The sequence below is a fragment of the Empidonax traillii genome, unplaced genomic scaffold (genome assembly GCF_003031625.1).
Source record: "Empidonax traillii isolate 1590-97213 ecotype Southwest subspecies unplaced genomic scaffold, ASM303162v1 scaffold207:size1520225, whole genome shotgun sequence".
Taxonomy (NCBI): Eukaryota; Metazoa; Chordata; class Aves; order Passeriformes; family Tyrannidae; genus Empidonax; species Empidonax traillii.
The window spans coordinates 219,843-245,808 of NW_020955400.1; positions in this window are offsets into that span (position 1 = coordinate 219,843).

Below are 25,966 nucleotides of genomic sequence, written 5' to 3' on the forward strand. Positions count from 1 at the left end.
TGCTTAAACTTTATGCTGTGTTCAAACCTGAGACAAAGAATGGACTTAAGTGTTCCTGGACAGGTATAACTTGCTGACTTGAGACAGGAAACCTACCTTGAAGTCCAAACAAATGACTTCCCTATTCCAGATACAAATCAGGTGAATGTTTTCATAGCAAAAACCCTTGCAGAGTGTCTTAATAGCTCTTTCTGTTTCCAGCTACTAATTTTAACCTCTTCTGTTTCAGTGACTTCAGCCAGATCCCTTTCCTTTACACATTTTGTAAATGTGAGAGTGCAAACTGCAATATGCTTAATCTTATTATATATGTTAACGCACAAGGTGCAATAATTATATTGCGTTTAAATTTCCCCAAATGTGTGGGAGGTTATTGGTAAGTGGGTAATATATTTTAAAAAATAACCCAAAGTACTCTCTAAACCTAAATGTTTCACAGTATTAGATTTTTCCATCTTCTTCTGGCTTTCTGCCCCATCTCTGTGATTACCTTAACTCCTCATCCAATAATAAAACTCTCTGAACAAATCCTGTGCCTGCTATTAAGTAAAATTAAAATTTAGTACAGATTCTCTGCATTCTTTCTTCACTTCAGCTGCAGCACTTGACAGCTTGCAAGGTACAAATAAAACACACAAAGCCTTTAAGCCATCCCATATTAAAAAAAAAGATAACTCAGAGCTTTCTAAAGCTAATAAGTACTAGACAGAGTAAATTTTGAAGAAGAGGGGTACTGAGTCCTCCATTTCTGTGAAAAACTCACTGGTCTAACAAAACAGAATCAGCCATATGAGAACTGTGCTGGTTTGTTTCCTTCTGGGTCTTATACAAGCCCTTGTAAGGAGAAGATAGCTCAGATTTCAGGTCCACTCTGTCCCATGTCCCTCTGAGATTGCCAGCGGAAGTGAAAATTGCAGGAATACATTTCACTGTGTAACCAGTTGCGCTCTAGCTACTGCATCAAAATCATCAAGTTCCTGTTCTACTTGTGTGACTTTCAGGTTCCAAGCTGAGCTACGTTTCAGTTACAATCTCCCATGGTTTTACCTTTTCTATGGGAAAAGGTCACTTGTATGTGCCCACAGTTAAAAATGTTTCCGTGTCACAGAGCAAAATAGTAAGAAACACTGAACTTCCAACTCATCAGCTTGCTAGAATTGAGAAAGGTCATCTCTTTGCCAAGGTAAAAATCTTGATACAATTGGGAAAACCAATGCAGAAATAAAGGTGGCATCACAGCTATTTTCAGCTACTGCAATGTTACGTAGAGGTAGAAGAGGAAACTGCGGGATGTTGGTTAGAAGATACATGACATACCTATTTAAAGGAATGCATTAATGTGCAAAAATTTTAGTATTCAGTTGTTGGTACTTTTTTCTTCTCAAGCTCTTCCGATAAATAAAAAAATATCTTAAAACTCTGCAAAACCTGTTCTTTAATTAGGAGGGCACTCATTCTGTGAAATACACACAGCCCTTCAGATCATAACCCAGAAACTATAACCCCAGCTAAGCCAAACACAAATTTGTACTTAGATTTAAGCATAGGAAAGTTCTGTTGGCTTTACTCACCCGCTTAAAATTAAGCATATGTTTTAGCACTTTACTGGATTAGAGCCCATGTCAGCAAAATAAATTTCTTGGGAAGAAGTAATAAAAACGTAGCTTGCAGTGAGGGACAGCAGAGCCATTCACAGCTACAGAAGCTTTAAAACACTAGCTGGTATTTATATATTTAAAGAAGAAATCAGGCGTTAAACAAAACATTTTAGATAGCTAACTAATTAGTCTCCTACAGTAGCACTTTCTTTTTTTTTTCTAATTTGATGAAAAACATTTTTTGCATCCTTACATTCCCAAAAGCAAATGAATTTGCACATCAAGGAAAAAAAGTGTTTTCCAAGCACAATCCTCAAAAGCAATTTTCCCACTGTTTAGTAACAGCCTGGCTGTTCCAGATATACCATTACGTTCCCTGGAGAAGGGGACAGACAGGACGCCAAGCTTTTTAAATACAAAGTTTCATTTCACACATGCACCTGAATTTGCTCATTAGAGTGTATATAATTGCATATGTACAGTAAATGTCAGTTAACTAATTCTCTTCTCCGCATTGTGCACTGATGTACATTTATTTTTAATGCTAAGAATCTCTTTAAATATTTGGTGTTGTATGTCTACCCTTTAAAGAGAACTTACATCATTTGCAAAACCAGAATGGATACAGTTCTACTACACCCCATCCATGTTAATTTTATTTTTTCCAGCGAAACCTTTCTGTTGCTAACAACAGTGCAGCAAAGTATGAATTCTGGTGTAGATATAACTCTTCTGGCATTTAAAGCACAGTGCTATCTGTCCTTGTTCAGAACACGTCTATCTTGTATGAAGGGCTACATGCTATTGGCGAAAGACAGACCAGGGAGACACAGTGGTGGAGTTGCCTTCTATGCAAAAAAGCAATGCTTGGGATCTTCTGAGCTTTGTCTTGGGGCAGATAAGGAGCAAGTCGAGAGCTTATGGGTGGGGAACTAGTAAGGGGGACACTGTTGTGGGTGTTTGCTACAGCTTATCTGGTCATAGGGAGGAAGTAGGTGAGGCCTTTTACAGGCAACTGGAAGCAGCCTCAAAGTCACAGGCACTGGTTCTTATGGGGGACTTCAGCCACCCTGACACCTGCTGGAGGAACAACATGGCAAAGCACAAACAGTCCAGGAGGTTTCTGGAAAGCATTGACCACAACTTCCTCACACAGGTGGTGGAGGAAAAAATGAGTAATGGCAAGCAGTTTGACCATGTACTTACAAACAGGGAAGGCTTTGTTGAAGATGTGAAGGTTGGGGGCAGCCTTTGCTACGCTTTAGGAGAGCTAACTTCCACCTCTTTCAATGACCTTCTCAGAAGAATCACATGGGAACATGCCCTGAAGGGAAGAGGACCGCAAGAGAGCTGGTCAATATTCAGGCACCACTTCCACCAGGCTCAAGAACTATGTATCCCTAAGAGCAAGAACTGTAGAATTATACAGGTGGGAAAAGATCTCTAGGATCACTGAGTCCAACTGTTAACCCATCATTGTCAAGTCCACCTGTAAACCTTGTCCTTGACCACTCTTTCAGTGAAGAAATTTTTCCTAATATCCAAACTTAATATCCACTGATTCAACTTGAGGCCATTTCTGCTTGTCCTATCAATTGTTAGTGAGAAGAGACTGATCCCCACCTGCTTACAACCTCCTTTCAGGTTATTGTAGAGTGATAAGGTTCCTCCAGGCCTCTGTTTCTCCAAACTAAACAACCCCAGCTCTCTCAGCTGCTCCTCACAGGACTTGTGGTCCAGACTCTTTGCCAGCTTCGTTTGCAGAAACTGATGCATAGGAAGTTCCATTTGAACATGAGGAAGAACTTGTGTACTGTGCAGGTGACCCAGCACTGGAACAGATTGCCCAGAGGGGTTGTTGGAGTGGAGTCCCCCTCACTGGAGATATTCAAGATCTGGACACAATTCAGTGCCATGTGCTCCAGGATGACCCTGCTTGAGCAGGGAGGTTGGACCAGACGACCTGCTGTTGTCCCTTCTGACCTTACCCACTCTGTGATTCTGTGATTCTGTATATTGTGAGGTGCCAGTGGTCACAGCGGGACTCTGCACTAATGCTTTGGCTCTTCCCAGTAGCAGTGGAGCTGTGCTAGCAATCCTCTAGCTAATAACCTTACATACCAAATCTGTTAAACTTCTGCAATAACAGTGTCATTTACTCCTTTAGCACTGCTTCATACCTAAATCACCAGCCAATGCATGTGCATTGTATTTTCTACCTTTTCAAAGGGAAAAACCTTCATTCAAAAGACATCATAGTTTATTTTCAAGTTAGCTTTTTCTCTGATCTTTAGTAGCCCCCTTCTTAGAGTCAATCTTCCAAAGGGGTAAGGTTGCTGAGTACACAGCCTGCAGGGGTTTGTGCTCGTCCTGCATTCCTAGCTACAGTCCCTGAGCCCATTGAATGGTTTCAGACAGACACATTTCTAATTCTGAAGTTTTTCAGAAAACAGGTGTCTGGGCTGACAGCAGTGTCTATACAAAAGGGAAGAATGAAGGTGGATCTTCCCTCACCCTTATGACACATGAGAGAATCCACTGGAAACACCAGCCTTGGGACATAAGAAAAACAGGTTTCAATATTCCACTATTAATAAATTCCTGATTTCACTGAATTTCAAAGCTCAGGATCCACAATCCTCTTTTCATATCTTATTTGCATGGTCCACTGCTCAGTGAAGACGCGGCCCCAGTGCCCTACAGAACAGTCCCAATTCCCTACAGAACAAAAAAACATTAAATAGTAAATTTATTAATTGCATAAAACTTATGAGATCACAGATGTGAAGAAAAATGGCTCCAAGGGAAAGTTTTCTCCTGTAACCCCTATTGACACTTATGGGACTCCTAATTATCAGGGTTTGTAAAAAAAAAAATAAATAATTAAAAATCCATTCTTCTTCCTACCTCTTAAGTCAGAGATTGACTTTTCTTCAAAATTCACCCCCTTACCAACACTTCTGCAGTCCCACGTTGATTTCTGCAGTGTTGTATACAGCTACCGTTAATCAGGTTAAAGTGTTTTAGTGTTTTTAAAATTTTACACGTCTAGTAAACTCTAATTCCACCTGTTCAGCTAAGAATGAGCGCTGTGGAATCCGTAATACTTACCAGTCACATCTCACTTACACTGTATGGCTGTCATCTTCTACTGATGAGAAAGAGACCAGAGCACAAATTGAAATCATGTTGTGCTGCGTATGTGTAGGTTTTGTGTTGAGACAAGACTGAAAAGAAACCTTAGCACTCACCTGTACATTGACCAGATATGTGGGAGGAAGGGAAATTTGATTTACTGGCAAAAGCAGCAAGGCTGGGGCTAAGTCAAGCTGGCCAGCTAAGCTAAGATGTGCTAATCTCTGTAAAGAAACCAGCCCGGTGTACCAGGCTAAGATAGGAGATGGCCAGAATGACAATTCAGATTCACCAACAGTTAAGTCAGCCCTGTGTGTTTAAAGAGCTGTAGTAATGGAACCACAAAAACTCCCACCAGGTTGAGATCTCTAGATTGGGAACTTTTTCCTAATGCATTACATATTTTAGTGTTTAATCACCAGCCCTTCTCCCAGAAAAACTCCTACTCATTTCAGCTAATCTTTGTCAGAATTAGTCCTGGTACTGGGTAACAGTCTGCAGTTGAAGTAAGTTTCTAATCACAGAAATGAGGTTCTAAAATAGTCTTCCAACAGTAATGGTGATTGAAAACCAGCTTAAAAATGTAATAGAGTGTAATAAACATGTATTATTGCAGCTTCATGGAACTGTGTTCAATGAACCATAGAGGCCTCAACTGGTTCAATTTCCTAGCTACCAAAATCCAATATCTAGTAGTAATCTGAAATTTGTATATGCATTGAACATTACTGATTAAAATAATTGTCACTGAGTATTTCAGTGAGACCATTATCCTAGAAAAAAAGAGAAGATTTAAACCACTGTTAGTAACTGGTTTTTTATAAGTAATAAGGACTTATATTTCTATCTAGAAATCTTGTGACTATATTATGCACAATTTTTTTCTCCAAATAATGAAGGTCTACAAAGGCAATGCATGTATTAAATAGCCAAAGAACTTTTGCATTTCTGAGGCAATAAATATTCAAGTAATAAGTGTGTTTCAAGTATGATTAGTGCTCATAGGAACTTTGAGACTTTAAAAATCAGTACTTTTATATTTATACTAGATTCTATACATCAGTTTGTATAGGAGGGACACCCCCCCCCCAATAATGTAAAACAAAGGATTCAGAGAAGAAAGTTAGGTTTTAGTTATTATTTTGATTAGGATTATCCTAATCCTGAAAAAAAACAAAAAACAAAAAACAAACCAACAAAAAACCAAAGGAAGATCACAGTGGAGTAGATACAGATTGTGGAAAACAATTAAGAGATGATGTTAAGCTGCTGCAGCTGAAATACCTAAGGTACCTGTACAAAGAACATGCTGCACAAGAGTTGATTTTTAAAGTGTGTAAGTCAAGATGTCATAATTAACATGTTTCCTTTTGGTTGTTCATCTGTGATAAATCATTAATTTAATGTATCTAACTTTTATCTTAGGAATGTATAAACCATTCATTTTAGGTGGTGATTTAATCTAACTTAATCTATAGCCTTAATTTCTCATGCCTGCAGGATAAGTACATTTGTAGTTTGTAGCTTAGATAATGCAGTTTCAAAAAAAGAATTACATAGAACACATGGCCATGTAGCTGGGCAATATAATTACAAGTGCTTTCTGTTTCTTTTAGAGGTATGATAACTGGTAAAGGAAAATTATATATATCTGTAGTCACCCTGAAGCAAGATAGTGATGAAAAAACAGTACCTGGTATAATTTCAGAATGGAATAATAAAGAAATGTTGTAGAAAGGAGGGGAAAAAGCTGTAGCATAGTGTGAAATATTCTACTGAAATGAAAGGACATGCTGTTGTAGATGATGCAATAAAATAATAGGGTGCAATGTGAAAACATTGCAATAAAGGAGTTGACTTGCAGGTAGCACACCTATGTTTCCTGTAAGGTGTTCTGTATTGCAGCGTCTCTCTCACATGAAGAACTCTTCCATGGACATCTTGGGAGAAAATTGCCTTTTATTCATATTGATTTGTAACAATTCCTAGAAATTTCTCTAACCATCTTATAATAGAGAAATGGTAAAAAGTGGACAATTTTGAAACAGCAATAATTTCATAAAACTTTTAAGAAAAAAATCTGTCTATTACATTGGGAAGTACTTTTAGCAGGATTGTGGTGGCACAACTTCTAGGCACTGAAATTAGGCTGAAAAAAGCTATTGAAATACAGTAGAGTTGCAGTATCCATATCACTTTGTCTTCTTCAGATAATCCAGTGCCCTACCTTTAAATATGCAGACTGGATAATCACTGTGTTCAAATGTACTCTTAAAACCTTTTGCTGAGCAGAGCATTGTGATGTGTCACTGTAACGTAGCCAGCAAATATAGTTTCTGTTCTGCTTATCTGGCCAAGTGTTAAGTTCATACAGCTTTTAAGCTCTGTACCTAATGAAAAGATCAGTAGTTAAAATGAACTTGTTTAAGAAATCAATTATATATATTAAGAGGCCTCATTACTATGTTTTTGAGCAAATAATAAACTTTTCAAATTCCACAAAGTCTGTGGTGCTGTGAGTATTAATTCCTAGGTTTGTGCTAGCTAGGAGAGCATTTCAAATGTAAATCTGAAGGCCTTTAGTCCCTGACCTTGTGGAGCTGACTAGTGGAGATAGTAGTGAGGTCTTGTGTTCATGGCATAACTCCAGGTAGTATTGGGCAAAATTGTTCGGAGCATCCTACCACCTGCAACGTGCGCTATGTCAGATCCCTTGGTGCAAGCAGGAACTCTCCCATCTGGATTATGACAACCGATGCAGAAGTAGAGGGAGGAACACAAAGCTGGAGGAAGTACCAGTCAGCAGTTTGTGGTGCAGAGCTACAAACATAGCTGGCTCTGCAGCCCATCTCAAAATAGAGCCCTTATTAATCAAGATAATTTCATGAGCATAGTTCTTTCATGTCTCTACTCAACACACAGTACCTGGACTTCGATGGTGACATGTACCTTAAGGACACCCTCCTTAAGAGTGTGTGATCAACAAACACTGAAAGCAACATCATGTGTCTTTAAATCGCATTGTATAATGCACAGAAGTTGCTTGCATGTGATCAAAAGCAAGTACAGTTTACGTAGAAAAACCTCTCCAAAACAACAAGGAGGAGCAGAAGTACCTGGACAAAGGCTGAGTCCTTCCCCCTTGTGCTAAACATGTTCCTTGGCATGCATGAAGGAAACCTGATCTGAATAGAAGCACACTGGGAGCAGAGAGCCATTGGCTTTTGGCATACACACAACACAAAACAACCTGAAAACACAGAACCCCCTTACCACGACAACAGCAAAAGCTGGGAAGTAGGTCAAATGCAGCACTGAATTATTTCAAAATACAAAGCAGTTCCATTATATGAACATTTTTCTCTTCCATTATAGTCTCAACATAACATTTCTCCCTTTTATTAGATAAAATTATAATTATTACAAGAATTCATTTAGTTTCCAATGTTCCAAACAAAAGAAAGTAAAAATTCTACTGATGTTTACTGGCTTATTTCTACCAGTGTACTCTCCCCTGAACAAGTTCCAAAAATTTTGGATTGAAATTTATCAACAAGCAGCTGTCCTTGTTATATGTGCTTCTGTGTTTCCTTCTAAAACTCAAAACCTTTTAATTGTGTGGTGTTTTTTTTCTTATTCATAGCTTATTAAAAACATTTCTACAAAGGGTCAGATCTTGGTCATCATTCACATTAGTTTGTTTCAGTTCCTTTTTGTTGAAAGTGTCTTGCTGACACGTGTTCTCACCTTCATGAAATGATTCTTTTCTAAAACAGGAAGAACTTCAGAATAAATAGTGTCATATTAGGCTTTATAAAGAAGAGTAAAGTCAGCAAGATACAGAAAGTAATCTTGCCCTACTCAGCACTGGCTTTCAGAGTTCAGTGTGGGTTTAGATCAGTTTTACTGAAACCAAAGAATAGCGACAAGTCAGGATTAGAGGTGGGAAAAAAACTGGTGCTGTTTAATCAAGAGAAGAAAAAGCTGAAGGCAGATAAAATAACAGTCTCCAAATTTGGGAGTTACTTAAAAAGAAAGGTATCAATTGCTGCAAGTTTTGTGACTAGACCTTAAGTGATCTTTCCAAACTGTGAGTGCAACAAAAGCATTGCAATACTTGGGGGAGTTCAACCAGTTTCATCTTTGGAGATATCTACAAACAAGTTAATGTATAAACACCTGTCAGGAACGTTGTAGGGTATAGTTCATCCCACAGGAAATAGATAAAGCTACTTCTTAAAGTCCCTCTCCAGACATATTTCTATTACATAGGATTCTGATCATATAAATAAGAAATTGTAACTAAGATGCAAAAGTTTTTGTTAGCTTATCACAGTTTTCACCATTGTGATCAACTCCTTTATCAATGTAAAACACTACCACTTTAGATCATGCAAAAAATGTTGTTCAATCTGAACAGGAAAAAGAACTGCATTTTTCCAAAGTCTTTCTGTTCACAAAATGCTATACTTCTCTACCTCTTTTCTCAGACTAACAGGTGATAATGGAACAACTCACTTTATTCTTTAATGCTATTTGGTATTGGAAATTATAATCTCATGTATTATCAGTAAGACATCTGGTCTACAAGTATTCCAGGTCTCATATTCCAATTTATATAAAAAAAATTGGAAAGGATCTCCTAAATCATCAGGACAGGGTCTCTGTTATCAGAGTCAGATCTGCATTCTACAATTTATCAAGTTTAAATTGGCTTGCAAAGTTCTGTCTTAAAATACTGTTTTCATTACACTGACTGAGTGGCTGTTCCAGACCCTTCTCCTGTGATTTTTCAAAATTTGTGAAATTTTCAATGTAAATTTAGGTAGGGCAGTTTGTACTACTTCATTCTTTTGCCAGGATTGATTTTTACATTAAATATCTCCTTTCTGTCCCCCAGATAGAAGGGATAGCAATCCTATCCTCTCTTCATTTTTAGGTTAACCTTTTTTTGCATCTTCTTTAGCTGGTTTGTTAGCCACCTTTCATTTTCTCCTACTAATTTTCATCTTTGCTACCTTAACTCTTGTCTTCCTTGATGTATTTCTTTGAGATCCTGATGGATTGGATCTAACACTTTCCTTGTCAACAAGAAGATCAGTTGGCAAAGATGTATACCTCATCGATATGGCATAACCAACTTCTAAAATATATGCTGTGTTTTATCTTCTTTTTATTTTTTTTTCAGTATCTTTAATTATATATCCTTCGATATTTTAAAGTCTTGCAGAAGGTTGAGATATGATCAGTGGATCCAACTGCTTATATTGTACTCTTGCTTCATCCTAATCATAGGTTCAGTATTTACTGTTTGTACCATCTCCTTGGTCAGAATAAGTCACAACCATTTATTAAAAATCTTTATTTCTGGATTCCATTTCACATGCTCCTTCTTCAAATATAGTGTTTATTTTAATGTATGATCTCTGTCCCACCCTTCAAATGAGCATATTCATTTTTTTCAACTTTACTGCCATCTCAGGTGTGCTCATTTTCATTTCTTAGTGTTAAAACACCCTTCTCCTGAAACTGTATATCCCTCAGTAACTTAGAGGCAATACAATTTTTTATTTATGGTTTCACTCCCTTTACTTGTTTCCACACTCTATCTTTCCTCATATTGTTGGTTACTGGCACTTATTTAAACCAGAAGACACAAGCTAATATTCACACCAGCTACATTTTGTGTAGTAGCCTACAGGACTGTGGGACTCCAGTCCCTGGAGCTGTCAGCTCACAGGCTCAGCTAGGAATTTTACTTTAAAATATAGGTATAGGGCTCTTTAATACCTCGAGATAGCATCAAGAGAATAAGCCATGGGCTTGTTCCAAACAGGTTTCTTTATTAATTTATGAGAGAAAATAAGGGAACTTGGCCAAGGTTCAAAAAGGCCATTACAAAAGCTAGACAAAATGTTCCACCACAATACCAACTCAGCACACATACTATTAATCCACAACACTTAAGTCAAGATCCAATCCCTCCATCTCCAAGCTACCCATAGCATCAAGAAAGGAGCAGAGAAAGAGAAGCAGAAGGAGCAAAAAGAAAGAAGGAGAAAAAGGGAGAGGCAGATCATATAGCTACCACTGAAGCCTTGTAGAAGACCAGCTCTCGCAAGTCCAAGTGACAGGGCTGTGACATGAGGCAAACCCATGCCTATGGTTTTATTTGCTCTGGTACTTCTGGTCAGCCCCTCCAGGTGGGGTCTCTGACCCATCAGCCACTCTGAGGGTTCCAGGTCGGGGTGAGGGGCTGTGTTCTCACTGTCCCTGCCAATCAGAGCCTGGCTTAGGGGCTCCAGGAGTTGTGGGGTATTATAGTTTTCTCGGGCTGTTTGTGACAGACAGCTACTCTGGGGCTTCCCCGTGTGGGTTTCAGGGGCCTGCCAGGAGGGATACGATGCCACTCTGTTAGGTTTGACCCATCCCTTACCCCTACACACGCAAGCACACCCACACCCACACACTCCCCACAAGGTGGTTCTGACCCAAGAATAACTGATCTGGTGTGTAACAAGCACTCACCAGAGATGACACAACTAGGATGTGGAGTTCTCCTCAACCAAAGAGGGTCCAAGTCATTCCTACGAGCATACTCTGCTCACCCATGCCACTATAGGCAATTCTCATGTAAGGCCTCCCACATCTCACCTGATATTTGAGTTACTGCAAAGTTTAGATAAAAAAACCCTCTTCCTGGAATCAAAAGTGAAAGGAGGAAGAAAGAGCTTATGTTTATAGCGCAGAGTCAGGGTTCTGGGCAGAGGTGATGCCTGAAGTGTAGATCCCAGGCTGTATGCATTTTATTCAGAGGGGGTGCAGCTTGCAGCATTGGCTGTCTGTACCACCTCTTTGTGGATCAGATGCAGAGACGTAGGTGCTCCAAGACAAGATTCATAACAAAACTACCCTGAATGAATGGCAAATCTTGTGTCCCGTTCACAGGTCAGTGCCGACTGCTGGTGTGGGAAAGAGAAACTCTCAGTTGTGGTGCAAAATGGCCTGCCTTCAGGTAGAGAGGCAGTCAAGGAAGCTTGCAAAATTACTTCTTAGCAACAATTTGCTGTAAAACCCTAGTGTAATAGAACTTGAAGATAAGCCTTGTGGCTGTGGACTACATGACTTTTCTAAGCACTCCGAACTTCCTAACCTCTGCAGCTTGCTTGTCTGTAAGGGAGTGGTAACACCCTAGCAGAGTTTATGTAACTGCTACTCAATATTGCATTAAGCTTCCTCCATCTGACATGTAAAACTTCCACCTGCTCAGTCACCCAAGTCCTGACTTGAACTAACGACTTTTGATACTACCAGGCTATATTTGCTCCCAGCAGGCTGATAACAAAGTGTACAGAGGATTGCCTGATATAGCCTGAGACAATAATTATTTTACACTGACTGTTATTACCTAGCAGCAGAATCACTTTAAGTTTGCTGCTCTCTAGAGAAGAAGGAAACTGCAAATGCAGTGAGAAATCCATGTGCCATGGTGTTTTAAAATGCCAGAGAGTCACTACTGTATCATTAACTATAATTTTAAGCTTTCACAATGCTGTCAATGAGCCTTGGTATTTTGTCATCGCTGTACTATTTGAAAAAAATCTGTTTCTCTCCATTGGCTTCTTCTTTCATCTCTGTGGTTGGCAGCCTTGTTATTTGTTTTTCTCTCTAATGGAAATTCTAGAACTGCTGGTAGAAAGCAAAGTGTTGCTATGAAAAACACATGGTTCTCCCTCCTTAAATATCTCTTTCTTTTTCTCTATTTAAAAATTAAGACTTTACAATGTAAATGAATACTGTTTCCTCCCTCTCCCAATTTGTTCCAAAGGCAACAGGAATTCTTACAATCTGTTTCTCTCTAAACTTACCAGTGAGACAATTCTGAGTTACTGAGAAAAGTTTGTTTCTGTCTAGTCCCTTCTCTTTTGCACAGAGACATTTTCACAAATCTCCTGTTATCAGGCAGTGCCAAGAGCAGAGCAGCCGTGTGAGTGCCTCAGTGCCAGCAAAGACGATTGACTTTGCAGTGATAAAGTGCAGGAATAAACAAAACATTGTAGCATGCTTTAAAGATTCAATCCTGCTATGCATTCGAGCATTTTCTGTGCCTGATCCACACAAAAATAAGTTTTAAAGGCCAGCAAGTACAAAGTAAGCCTCTGTATTCCATTAGAGAAGAATAAAGCAGCTCGAAGGCTGTCCTTTTAAGCAACTTTGTAGCAACCCTGGTTAGCAATGGGGCTTCCAAGTTTCTGAATCTGGCAAATTTTTTACTACCATTATGCTTATTTACAGGTCTCCAATCCCTAGCCTCCCTGATCCCTCTCTCAGTGCATGCCCTGTTCCTTCTACTGTATGCAGAATCAGCTTTCTGGATGTTTCCTCTCAACATACAACACAGCTCAACTTGCCAACTGTAAATAGCTCTATCTGCTCCAAAATGATTTGTATTTAAAGAGAAAAAAAAGACAGGAAAAGCTCCATTCACCAGGTGGTCACTGGTAGTCCATACCAGAAGACACACAGATCAGAAGATCCTCAAGAAAAGTTGACTGGGCACTGCTATGCTGAATTCAGTGTACCCTTATGAAACCAAGACCCTCAGATGACCAGGGATACCTACTTGGTAAGTTCAGGTTGGAGTTACAAGGAAGCACCAGTGAAGAAGCTCAGCTGCACCAATGGCAGCTGTGCTGAGCAGATGACAGCAGAACTAGAAAACTACAAATGCCTAGGCCTCCTCAGGTGCTAAAAAGCAAGGTGTATTTCATGGATAGCTCATTAAATTCCACTTTACCAGTGTTTTATAATTGCCTTTTTTTTTTTTTTTTTTTTTTTTTTTTTAAGTGGCAGCATTACAATGCAGCAGTAGTTTTTGCTTAGTTTGGGAACTGCAGAAGAGGTGAGGTAGAATATGGTAGCATCGCCCTGGCTTCTTCTGCCTTCCAGGTCATTTACAGCTGTGCAGTCAGCGGGGATTTTAACCACAGGTGATGCCCCAAGTGCAGGAATCCAGTCCCCAGTGGATACCCTAAACTCAGCTCTTCCAAAGAGCAACTGTGCACTTCAGTTCTGATCGACAGCTAAATTAATAACCAGAAGAATAAGCAAAAATAAGCAAAAGCCTTGCAGGTGGTTTTAAGCCTATCCTTGGGACTTTGATGTAACCATTGCCAGAGAGGTATTGATGGAGCAGAACACACCTAGGTGCCTCAGGGAGGTCACATGTCTCAGACACAGTGCCTCTGCTCATCACCAAGTTTCTGGGTGTCAGCAAAAGAAATCATCATATTTTGTAATGACATTAAATTTGTCTCAGAGTCCTCTTCTGCCTCTAAAGTCTGTCACAGTAAGTGTATTCTGATACCCACAGTGATGGAAAACCTTCCCCTTTGTAAGAGAAACCTTCCTCAAATGGTGAGAGAAACTAGCTTTAAAGGCTTTATTCTGCCCCTAAGCTTGTATAATATAACAAAGCATTCATCCATTACAGTTTTGCTCGTAATTTGAGTGATTAAATGTGATTTTCTAAAATTTGGGAGAGAGGAATGAAAGCAAAAGGTTGAACTTCTTGATTCATCCATGGCTTCATGAAAGGTGTTCACCACGCTGTAGTCAAACATCGCTTATAATATAAACAAAGAGCTCTATGTCTTCCAGGGTGCAAGTGATGAGGGACATATGCAAGGTGGGGTGTGAAAATGTCCAAGAAAATTCAGAAGGCAGAAGTTCAGGAAAAATGAGAAGGCCCTGTGCAGAAAATGACACAAACTCACAGATTTCGACTTCAGAGCTCTGATTTAGGCTACAAGTTTACTGATACCTTGGGTAATACCACACAATCCACTATTCCCAAAGTTCTTTTGCCTTTTTTTCAGGAAGCATATGAACAATTGGCAGATAGGATTAAAATAAATAGTATGTCCTGAAATACCAACTTCTGTTGATATTAGCAAGGACTTTGTAAAGAAAGATTTTATCTTGCCAGAAGAAGAGTTTTGTGCTAGAAGAAGAGTACTTCTAAACTGTGGAATGTATCTATATCCCATACCGAATGTGTGTTTCTGTAACCAAAGGCCAGAATGAGTATTTAGGAGAGAAAAAAAAAAACCTGCAGCAATGTGAAAGAAAAGGACTGAGGAATAAGAAAGATAGTTTGCTTTCCATTGCTAGAGGCACAATGAAACTAAGTGATTTGCATGAGCTACTCTGTCAATAGCTTAAAAAGACTAGGAGCAGGTCATTCTTTTTGTGCATGTGACCTTTTCAACAGCATGGCAAATAAAATAAATAAAGAGAATAGGCCAACCCCAGAGGTGGGTTTATATTTAAACACAAAGTTTATATTCAAGTTTCTAGGAGAAGAATTGGAACAATGTGGAGTAAGCTTGGATCTTCTCATTCTCTTAAGATCAAATTGCATAGTATTTTTAGACTTTAAAATTGTACATGTTTTGACCCAAAATGTAGTTAAAGTCTTCTTTTGTCTTGGATCTATTGTGAAATATTAACACTTGACATTCTATAAACTGGGGCTGGCATAGACTTTCAGAGATGTAAACCCAGAAACAGAGTGAGGCTGTTGGGTTGCTTTTTTTCTTTTTTTTTTTTTTTTTTTTCAGTAAACACAGATTTATAATGTGCCAAAAATTCTACAGATCCCCTCAATCAGAAGTCAAGGGGGAGGCTTTCAAAACATTCAAGGTCTTTTTATTTGAGCCACCTCATAGCTTTTTGTACAGGCATTCCTTCACAGCAAATAGCACAAGAACTAGCATGCTGAACAAATAAATACAGAAAGGTTACTGAATGTATAACACTTTCCTCCCAATCAGCCTCCTTCTACCTTGCATTCACGGACTGCAGGTTTGAATTGCAAGCACAATTTAATTCCTTCAAAACAAACCAAACAAACCAGGCAAGGATTCAGAAAAAAATATCATTGAGTCATGACAACTTGTTTCATGTGCAAGCTTATTGAAGATCTAAAAGCTCCAGAAATAATTTCTGCTTGTTGAAACATTTGTTTAGACCTCACCCTAAAATTCACAGGGAGCATCCTGACCCTTCCACAAGGAGAAATGAGAAGATTGCTCATGAAAACACTAAGTTCATCATCTTGTGAGATCTTCTGACTTGCAGTAAATTTCTAATAACTGTACCTGTCCTTAATGGCATCTTGTTCAGTGCTCTGGTTATATCTCTGGGGTGAACATGACTTAATAAGGCAAATAGTCCTGTGCAATAAGGTTAGGGTTTTTTTCCTAATCTTAAATACGTAAAGCAGACTTCAGCTCTTTAAAAATGAAAAAACCAAACAGTTCTCATGATAAAGTTGCTTTGGGCATACTTTTTGCCAGCATATATCATCATTAATTTATAGTGTTACAAAGTCACACCTCTCAGTCTCAAAAACCAAGCTACCTTTTTCATAACTAGCCATCTCTGAAGCAGGTAAACACATCCAAGGAATTCAAACCACCTGCACTTACCATAGGTGGATTGGTTCACTCTGGTAGAAATATGAATTTTTGTGCCATAAAAATGATATACTTCTGGGCTACCAAAGACTACACTAGCAGTCTTCTCTTTAAAAAAACCCAAACCAACCAAACAAAAAACAGAGAGAGAGAGAGACAGAAAGACATAGAAGCATCATTACCACAGTATTTCACAACACCACATCAATACACAAAGTTCATAGCAAGTACAAGTCCAATGATAAGAGGTGAGCTGTAGCACATGTTGCATTGTCATGCAGTAAAAGCCACTTCCTTGTGTGTGTGCCTGCACGCCTGTTCTACCTTGCAACTGGAAAAGAGGTGAAAGGGTTAAGCCTCTATTTCCACTGCTACTCCACAGGTTATATGAAGGCTGAAAGTCTTAATGGAGTTTTTCTAAGATTTTATGTCACATCTTGGCTCCTTTTTTTTTACATTGTTTACAAACAGAATTGAATCTTTGGAAAAGAAAATTTATAGAGCTTAAAACACACAGGGTTAGAAGAATCTGAGCCAGAATTTAACATTTCATGTGGAACTGACACAAGCAGACTCTGTTTGCCTTCTCTCCCCTCTGTGGAAGTGGCATTAAGGATGCGTTAGATGTGAAGAGTAGTCAAAGATTCTTTGTCTACTACCTAAGGCACATTCACCATCTCCTCTTTCTCCAAGAGATGACCATTCTCTCCTCATGCCCACTTGTTTGGATGGTCATGGTTTACAGGGCAGGCATGACTGGCAGAGGAAATTCTCTATTTCACACAATGTAATATACCCAGTGATTGCCTTGGAGACAGTGGCTGTATGCACAGGAAATCCTTAGTGCTAAGGGTTTGTTGTTACATTTTCCCATGAAAGCAAAATTGAAAGAAGCCCTAGTTATGAAGAACATTTTTAACTTTGCCTTATGATCTAGAAATTTAGGGTGTTACTCTGGGACTTGAAAAGAATTAGTAATATGTCAGATGATACAGACATATAAATAAATCTACACTTTCAGTTATCTCTGTTTTCACTCCTATACTGCAGGCTTTTCAGAGTATAGACTAGTAGGGACCTGGCAAAGCATGGCACACCCACTTAGAAGAAGTAGTATCATTGCTTAAGAGATAAGGATATATCTTAAGGATATAAGATCCAATCCAGTTTTTGCTTGTCAGCTAAGAGAAAATACTGCCATTAGTATCTTGGGACAGATTTATTGTCTCCTTTGCCATGTTAGTGCTATTCAATGATTTCTTGCACTACTTTCTTCACATAAGATTTCTGTTTCATATATTTTAACACGTTGCATATTTCCCAAGTCTCAAGCTGTTTATTCTTCTTTTAACCAACAAAAAAATTAATTTTATTTTCCCTTCTCTCTTCATTTGTCTTCTGTTTACAACTTCATCTGTTGCTCCTGCATTTTCTACTTCCCATTTCTCTCAGTTCCTGGCCTTTGTTTCCATCTCATCTCAGTCTGTAATCTTGGCTTCTTTTCCTCCTCTCACCCATTGCTATCACAGCCTCTCCTCCTGACTTTGACACAGTCCTCCTGTGTTACTACAACTAGCCTGTTAAACTCTCTGTAGCTCTGTGGTTTTGCATGGGGATACACATATGCACACACACATGCCCACATACTTTTCAGCTTACCTAACAGCCATGGTCTATCTAGGGGTTTTTCCCCATTCTCCATGACTATTTCAACTAAACAGCCACTTTGGGACCCTTGAAGGAGGGTGCTAAGGAGGCTGGTTTTGAAAGCGCTCACAAAAATAAAACTCCTTCAACTTTTCCCCTTCCATTCCCCTTCCTGTTACAGTCATCTTTCATTCTGTGGGTCCACAGATAACTTGCTTCCTGATCTGCTGTACTGTGCTGGTAGAAGTTTCTCCTCAAGTGCTACCTTGTACATTATACCCACATTCAAGGGAATGTATGAGAAACATGTACTTTCTTCCCAGCTGAGATTAACCGTGAAATGGTGTAGTCTGTAGTTCACATCAGTTCTCTGTCTTTCTCTGAAATTCTCCAAGTCATCTGTTTGGGTTTGTCCACTGGCTGCCCTGCTGTGTCTGCAACGCCCCGGGATCCTTGGAAAGGTCGTGTGGTGCTTGACTGCAGTAGGAGCATCCCTACTGCTATGATTAGAAATGCCCATCACTAATTTGTCCCCCTGTTCATCTCAGCTATCCAGAAATGAAGGCCATCCCAAGAAGAATCAGTAGGCCGTGATTCAGTCCTTTGAGCTCAGGGTAATACAGCCAGTTGGAGCGAGAGCTGAATCTAGTCCTTAATCAGGCAGTGAGTGCAGTAGTAGGGCTAAGTATAGAAGCCACTTAGTTTACAGTACAGTGACCCAATAATTACGCAAGATAATACTGTATGCACTTAGCTTGCCTGTACCGTTCAGAGCACTTGCCAATAATACACGAGCACATTTCATTATCTCCTTCCCTAGCTCAGGGCTCTTTATAAACAGTTTGTTTTCTCCCAAGACCGCTGGAGCTATGGCACAGAGAACTGTCTAGGTATATTTAACCCCGCAGATCATTCCAACATGCTTCTTTAAAAGAAGATCATATTGTTTTTCCTGCTTTCCATTTTTGAAAGGCTAGGCTTTGGCCAGAGGGTACTCTACATATCTGGCTGTAAATAGACTGCTTGGAGCCAAGCAATGCGGTGCCTTGACTAATTTCAGCATTCACTTAAGCTAAATTATTTATGATACTCTCTGCACAGGCTTTGCTTTGTTGTTGTTGTTTTAATGTCATAACCTCAGCCAGAATAAAAGGATAATTTGCATGTGTTTTCAGCTACTTCAGTAGCTAACACATGGCTCTGAAAACTGAAGCCAACTACAATATATTCAAAGTTTGAACTGAGTGGCCAGAAAAGGGAAATTTTGACATGTCAGTAAATCATGTCCCTAATGGTGAGAAAGTTTGACATTTTTACATAAGCAGCTGAAACAACATCAGAAACATTTTCCAATGATACAGTTATTCACTTGTATCAAGAGCTCATCACCTTTGCTGCAGGAATAAATCAGGAAGATGTTAAACTGAGAATGGTCTATTTTCACCTTCATGCCAGTATTAAGTCCAAGTGCATCGCTAGCTGAGCATGACTCCATTGTCATGAGAATATAAAACGCCACACAGGCAGAAGGAAAAAATGTAATGGTGTTTTTAAGGAGCCTTCTAATTTCCAGCAGGCACAAGGCATGAGATAAGAAAGAGAATAAAAGTCAGAAGGCAGTGCAGAGCAGAGAGGTACCCCCTTCTTCACTAGCTGGTGGCTTGCCAAAGAAAACAACAGAAGTGGGGATTAGAGCTTGCAACATTGCACTACATAGGACTACCTATTCCCTGCCTTTTCTCCTCTGAAAAGCTGCCATGTGAGTAGAAACATTCCTTTTATTATTTATGGGGACAGCCACTCTTGTTTATTATGCTCATGTTACTATGCTACATGCCAAGTACGGGCCCTCTTTTTCAGAGAGGTTTTTCTTTGTACAGAGGGGAGAAAAAAAAAAAAAAAAAAGAAAGAAAAGAAACACACCCCCTCCCACCCCCTTCGCCCCCTGTTTGCAGGATTAGTGAGGAAATTAAAGCCAGAGTAGTCAAAGGAGGTCTTTCTACCAAGTTGTGATTTTGCTTGGGAAGGTGCTAGAAGCAGAGCAGTGCAGTGCCCTGACACCATGGTGCTCCAAGGGATTAGCAGGAGATCTGCTTCAAGAGCATTCCTGCTTGCCCCAGTACTGCTCAACCACCCACATCCCTTAACAGCCCAAAGAGTGGAGAACTCACAGCAGAAGAAAGATTAAACAACCTATAATCTGAACATCAGTATTTGTACAGCTTGTAGGAGATGGATAGTTTCCCCTCCCCTCTGCATTTGGAACAATGTTGATAGGAAAGAAAGAAAAACAAGTTTATTCCTCACCCACTTTATATTATTTTCAGGGCAGCTGAAGGACGCCTGACCTATTTTCTGAGTTCAGGAACAGGAAGCTCTCCAGCACCTGATCACCTCTTTGTGCCTGTCCCCTGAAGCATGTTTATTACTGAAAGGCCTGTCCTGGGTCAGTGATTGCAAAGGCGGAAACCCTTGGCTGTGCTTGGACTGCAGCCTTCGTACTGAATGTGGGCAAGGATTTGAAACAATCCACTGAATACAAAGCAAATCCCAAGGCAAAGGGAAGGGAAACCAGCAACAGTACTGTCTGTGGTAGATGGCAGTGAGTTTATTGCCTGGCAGTTCACAAACTGCCTACAGCTGGGGGGAAATTGCTAGTTCAATTCTCTCATGTTTAACGTGATTACTGGTACTAGTTCATAGGCTTAATTTCATTCTTTTGAATTCCTCTTCACTAACAAAACCAAAACAATCAAACAGAAAAAAAATGCAATAAAAATCTCCTCCAAAACACAGAATAGAAAATGTATTTTTCAAACCAGGAACCTTCACTCATTCTGTCTTCAGCTGCTTTTAATTTATTTATTTATTATTTTTGTTATTATTATTATTTTTAACCAAACTATACCCAGAAAGAGCTTATTCTGAAGAATGAATATGCCATGTTGTAAGGAAGGAAAAGAAGTATTTCCCTTTTCCCAATGGGCTTTTTAAAGAAGATGCTGACTGATGCTCCCTGAGTATAGAATCTAGGAATTAAATACTTGAATACAGGAGACAAGAGAAAGACAGTAGATTTGCAGAGGCCACATAAAAACCTGACTTAGTTGGATGGTGAGAGTGTACAGGTCTCCCCAGCTAGAAAACTGTGCTAAGAACAAAGCTCCAGACTTCAGCATCACAGCTCCAACAGGGAGACTTTGTTCTGCCAGGGAGGGATAAGAGAACGAACACATTAAATTAACAAAAAGACTCCTATCTCATACATAATTTTTCAGGTTTTAACCTTAAAATATAGGCTTCATCCACGTAGTTCAGAAACTGCTTATTGCTTCACAATGACCTTACAATAAGATGCGGAGCAAGCGTTTTCCTGTTAATCAGCGACACAAATACCTTGTGACAACAGCAATACTTCAGATGAAGCCTTTTTCTTTATTGGGCATGATCTGAGTTACAGAACAATTCCCAACAGCCAAAAGAGACATACCCTAGTGATATGTGTTCCAACAAATTGCATTTTTCATGCTATGAGGCTGCTATATAATCACTGTAAACAAACTGTAGGTTTAACATGCCAATTTACCCTTGATTGCAATAAGTTGCTGAGCTTACTTGGATTTCATCCTTAATATAGTATTAAGTTATTGCAAATAATGTCTTTCATACCTTCCCAAGGCAGGTGTCTCCAGACTGCTGAACTAAAAAGAAGGATAACTTTCCACTCTCTTTCAGACTTGTCTTGGTGAATTTTGCTGATATGGTTTCTTTCATGGACTGAATGTGTATGTTTTATCTTTTGTTTTCTTATAAAGAACCAGAAATCATTGCTTCGTTATAAACAAAACATCTGATATATGGCAATATTGTTCTCTTTGTCCTTATACTACCCTCCAAGACCACTGCAGTTTTATTCGCTGATTCTGTTACCTGTTACATATATGTTTTCTGTCACTGAGACTGACCATTTAACTTAATTTACATATTTTGCATTATTTTTTAATTTATTGCATCTATTGCATTATTTAAACATTTATAATCATGCTTGCCAATGATTGTCTCCAAGCTTTTAATTCGTTAATTAACATTTATTGACTATCTGATTATATTTTACTCACTGTTGGCTTAATTTACATTGAATAAGCCATAAACAGTTCTTACCAGTTATTATCAGTTTAGTTCATGCAGGATTAATGTTATGCCATTGTTGACATAAAACTACAGATAATAATTCCTTTCATTTCCTTCAGCCTCACAGTCACGGCAGGTATGGAGTTATTCTCCTGCTGTTGGTATCCCTGACTGCACAGCCTTGCCCAAGCCAGATATCATCCAGCAGGTTTAAAGATGAGTTATGTTCCAGGGATTTTTTTTGCATCATCATCATCTTCCGTCATCCCCTCACTGTCCTCGCCTAATGAATGTCAAACCATGTCCATTAGCTTCAAGGGAATTACTTTGATTCATAGTGGAGGACGGCTGGGCTTACTGAGCTCTATCCTGCTGCTGCATCCCAGCAGACACATCTCACTCCAATGGCCCAGCAACCTTAGTTTCTTTACTCATTCATTTTCATTTTCTCCTACTTCAGGCTTACTTCTGGCTTTCTCTCCTCTTTGTACCAGTTAAGTCCTTGCAGTCCTACCCAGTGCTTGTTTTACTGCAGAGCCATTGATCCCCTCTGTGCTACTCAGTCCTGACTGAATTCTGAAGGTACAGTATACACCTTCTCCAGAATCTAGTACTGACTATTTCTGAAGGATGACCAAAAGCCTTTTTTTTTTTTTTGTCTGAGGAATGCCCCTTCCTCTCCTAAGAAGGATGGATAAAGCAGTGTCCACAGCATGCAGATCTGAGTCTTTGCCAGCAGCTGTTCAAAACCCTCCCTGATTTTGTTTGCTCATAACGTATACCCTAAAGCCTGGATGTGATTTTATTGCATTGCTCTTCCTGGCTCCAGGTCGGCTGACTGTGTGCTGGGAGTCTCTGTGGAAGAAATGGTATCAGCTAGTCTGTTTGTAAATCGTGCTGCAACATGCAGTAATGAACATTATGGGGAAGATCTGGGCACCACTACAGTACTAATAAATGGTCGGTAATAATAAAAATAGAGGAATAAACTATAAACAAATAGCAGCAGCAGGAGCTGGCAAGAGCCGAGAGACCTGAATGTTTTCTTTTCTTTGACTTTTTATTAAAGTTAGTAAAATATTTGTATGTAAGGAATCTTTTCCAGCAGAAAATATCTTTTTTTTTTTCCCCCCAGAGTGAAAACTCAGCAACAGAAACAAACAAGTGTTTCTAAACCACCACAGTCAAACTGTGAGGACTCTTTAAAAATATTTAATAAAAATTACAAAATTAAGAAACCTCCAAAATTAATAATTTTGTATACTGTCAAACAGATTCAGTTGCACAACTTTTGCTAGAAATTTGCAGCCTATTTGAATATATTGAATACGTAAGTGTGAGTGCATGTATTCTTACACGTATCAATACATACAAATACTTATAACATGCTTAACTGTTTCATGGCCTTAGAAAAATGTCATGAACCTCTCAGATAACAACATTCACTGCCCTTGCCCTGAAGCAAAGTTTTTGGAAAGACACTACCCGCCAGGCACTCACACCCTGGCTATCAAGGGGTATACAAAGACCAAATGGGTTGTTATTCATCAAAAGTTCATCTGTCTTGAAATGGAAATAGGAAATCCTTTGCTACACTGAAACAAAAGCTACTGGTTTTTCACTTTGTTTCTGAAAGTACCTCAGTTTGCAGCTTTTCTCACAGCAAAACCCTCTGACAGCCACCCTGGCCAGGTTCTGCTCTATGAGAGTGCTGTCTTTTCTTCCAGGGGGCAATAGGCCACAAGCTTTAAGAAGTTTCACATTCCCACCCTGAGTGAAACAGTAACTTTTCCTTGCTATAAATAATGTCATGGTAATTTGGGTCAAAATTAAGGACCCTGATGATTAGTTTCTAATACTTTTTCTGCATCCCCAAAGGTAAAAAAGAACCTGGTAAGGAAAACACGTATCCAGTTAATCACTCTTCTGTTGATTGAATGATGTTACTATTATTTCCACAGACTTTAAAAAACATGAACTGAACTTCTGTGTCTAATTTTATTATTCCTAACACTTCTGGTCAATTCAATGCAATGTTAAGGCCTGACAATTCTTTGGAACACGTAGCTCTTACAAATAATGTTCGCTTTTGATTACACTGTGGAGCATTACTTAGCTTACATAATCAGTGCAAGCTTGGGCAGTATGAATATCTGTATCATTTGTTCTGATCCAGGATCCTGTTTCTTGTCACAGACCATAGCAGATGCTTAGAGACAGAGCAGAAGTAGTACGGGCAGGGTGATCTTTCTCTGATACATCATTTCAGCTTCCAGCAATCAGAAGGTAGGGGATTTCAGGATGAAGTGACATCCGGATTGTTGTATTAATAGGTCTTGATTGAGTTATTCACTATAAATTACCTGATACTTTGCTATGAATTAATTTATTCTTTTGGCTGCCATGGTGTCCTGAATGGGTGAATGCCACAGAATAATTGTGCTTTGTGTTTATTGACTTAAACCTGATGCCTGATCATGCAGATGACACTTTTTTTCTGATATAAGATGTAAGGAAAACGTGTTTCCTATGTATCTTCTCCCCTTCTATCACATCTCCTCACAGTTATCTCTTTTTTCAGGCTAATAAAACAGCAACCTCCGTAGTTTCATATCGCATTCCATACTTTTGAGCATTCCACCTCTCTTTCCTGACTGTTTTCTTCACAGCTATAGTAAAATAAAACATTTCACCCCTTTAGCTGCATCCCTTGGTTCACATCTAGTTTTTGGTCCTTGTAGAGGGTAAGGCATCTGTGATGAAAGTAAGATCTCAGCAGCTACTACTTAAGAATTTGGGAGACAAATGAAAATTATCTAAAAAATTTGTGTCGAAAAACACCCCCTCTTTGTTGCACATTTTGAAAATACAAATAAAATATAAAGAAACTTAATCCCAAACCTAATGGCTATGGACACCTTCAAGCTGAGATGACCTCGGGCAACTCTCACAGCTGAAGGTGTTTGGGTAACCAATAGAACAAAGTCAGTGTCTGAGGACTGAGATCCCCAGGTGCTGAATTTTTGGGAAATCCCTCCTTAAGGTACAGACCAGCTCCACCTTAGCAGTCAGCAAGCAGCAGAGATGATTTTTTGCCTGGGGAAACCAGGTTACCACATATTCTTAAAATACATTTTAAAAAGCGCTTTTTAAAGGCTATACCCTCGTTTTTGAAGAGTAAAAGCATAAGACTAAGGGAGAGGATCTAATTTTCCTAATTATTATGTGAAGATGTGTAGCTTAGTTTCTTTTAACCATTTCTTTGATCAGGAGCCTCTGAGACAATCTTAAAAAAGACTTTTTCATTCAACAATTTATCAGGGGATCGGGTTATTTCAGACTTTGAATCCAAAAAGATACTCTATAAAGAAAAGCTAATTTTCACAGTTACAATTATGCTACACAGCACGTAAAGGAAACCCAGGTGGAAAGAAGCAGCATAGCATGAATGCAGCCACCCCATTCCAGGGAAGACAAAACCCAAGCAGTGTGAATTTCAGCTGCTGTTCACCACTTGTCTGTGGAATTATAACCTCAATTTAAGGTTATTACACTATTTGTACATAACAAGAAGATATGTTTTGTGTCTGCAGCCTTTCAGGGAAGACTCTTAAACCAACACTGAGTTTCCAGGGAGCCCAGTGAAATTCCCGTTAAGAGGATTTTGGAGATGAATGAAGCAAAGTGCTGTAAGTTTAAATTACTCATTTATCATCACACAAGTTATTTAGCAGAGAAGCCCAAAACCCAGAAGGCTTTCTAATGTTTGGTAAGCCCATAATAAATGTCATGAGATGACAGAGGGTTCCTGAGGCAGGGACCAGGAGCTGATAAGGCAAGAGTTGCATTCCAGCCTCCTATCTCATGTTTACTTCAGTCTGACCACTGGGCAGCATTCTTTCCAGTGGAAGGAATAAAGTGTAAATCTCTTTCTTTCCTGTATTCTGAAGGGCTAGGCTCCATTTCCGGGCAGAA